The sequence below is a fragment of the Dipteris shenzhenensis genome, chromosome 19, assembly GCF_047967505.1.
Source record: "Dipteris shenzhenensis isolate YYH24624 ecotype China chromosome 19, Dip_SZ_1.0, whole genome shotgun sequence".
Lineage (NCBI taxonomy): Eukaryota > Viridiplantae > Streptophyta > Polypodiopsida > Gleicheniales > Dipteridaceae > Dipteris > Dipteris shenzhenensis.
In genome coordinates, this window is record NC_141614.1 from 39185588 (window position 1) to 39187094 (window position 1507).

General features: G+C 36.0%; 1 pseudogene; it reads left to right on the top strand.

Annotated features, from left to right (window-relative positions):
• Positions 1 to 222: 222 nt before the first annotated feature.
• On the top strand, positions 223 to 959 carry LOC147890455 (very-long-chain enoyl-CoA reductase pseudogene; annotated as a pseudogene).
• The last annotated feature ends 548 nt before the right edge of the window (positions 960 to 1507 follow it).

Below are 1507 nucleotides of genomic sequence, written 5' to 3' on the forward strand. Positions count from 1 at the left end.
TGGAGGTGCACCCCCCAAGGGTGTCTCTTTTGCATGCGTTGTCTTCTTTGGAGGTCCATCAATTCCATGTTGCATTTTGTGCATCCTCAAAGTACTCATTAACCATGATTTTTGTATGCATTCTAGTTGACTCCACCTATGGATATTGTTTCAAAATATCTATGAGAGGCTCCAATGCATTTCTCAATAGTACAAAATAGTGTTAAGCATGAACGTACTAGAATGAGTAAGAATAGTAGTACGTTCACCACCAAACACCTTGTCCCCCCATACCATAGATTTTGGACGAGGGTAGTAACATAATACATATTGAATTGGTGCCCCAAGGAATTCAAGAACGCATCTACTTCTTCTTCCACTACTTGAAACAGATCATTGAGACCTTTTCTTGTGCACAGATTCAACCATGCAACTTCTCCACTACGTAATGTCTTTAGAAATTGCTTTTACATTTGCGGTCTGCATTGCTTACTTTGCAAGTCAACCTTACTATACTTATGTTAGTGAGAAGAAGATGTACATTTGATTTGTCTCAGTTGGAAAACTTTTATTGTCACATTTTTCTGATGGGTTTGAGTTTTGATTGCAATGGAGGATATCAGATATGTATAAGGGCTTCCTCTTTAACTACATAGTTGAGATCATCAATGATTGGGATACAATATTTCCACACTGACTCTAGAGGTTATTTAGTTCTAGTGGTTTCTTCCCTCATCAATGTGTGAGAACTGTATGCACTTAACATTGCTTCCCTTGGCTCAATGACTAGTACTAATGACTATGTTGCATGTTCAAGTTATCAAAAATCTTCCTTTTACCTTCTACTTCTATTTCTTTCATAGCAAAGAGATCATAGAGAGCCTAACAAATGAGATTTGTTTTATCTATAGTCGTTTGATGGGAAAGAAGACTAACCCAAATATCCCCACCGTAGGGCAATTATACCTCCATTTTTGTAGCTATATTGCTTATCAGGCATCCTTGGAAGAGTCATCCTAGGTTGCAGAATGCTCTTGTGACTTCAGTATTACGTGGGATGCTTGAGGAACAAGCTTTGAAGCAAGGTGTACTTGTATAGAATAGTCATCCTTACCACATTTAACTTAGTGTCTCTAGCAAGCTTTTTGAAAAATGGAGTTATTTAGTACTCTTAAGTTTTAAGGGAAGGTTTGGTTGTTTAGACTTCTAGGGTCCCTCAAGGATTGCATTAGTTTACAACCACATGTTTTCTATTTCCACAAGGCTTTTCTTTTTGTCTTATGAGGAATAAGAACCAAGAGAACCTCATCACCCATGGCATTATTCTATTAGATTCTATTGTAGTGGAAAAAGAGAAGTATTTGTAAATTTAAGACCATATTACATAATGCAAAAAAATACCAATTCTTGGAATGGTGGTTTTGGGAGAAACTATAGCCTTTCTTCATTAAAAACAAGAGAAATAGGTAAGATATATTACATTCTCATTTACAAATTTATGAAATATCAAATATGTTCTCAATCAATA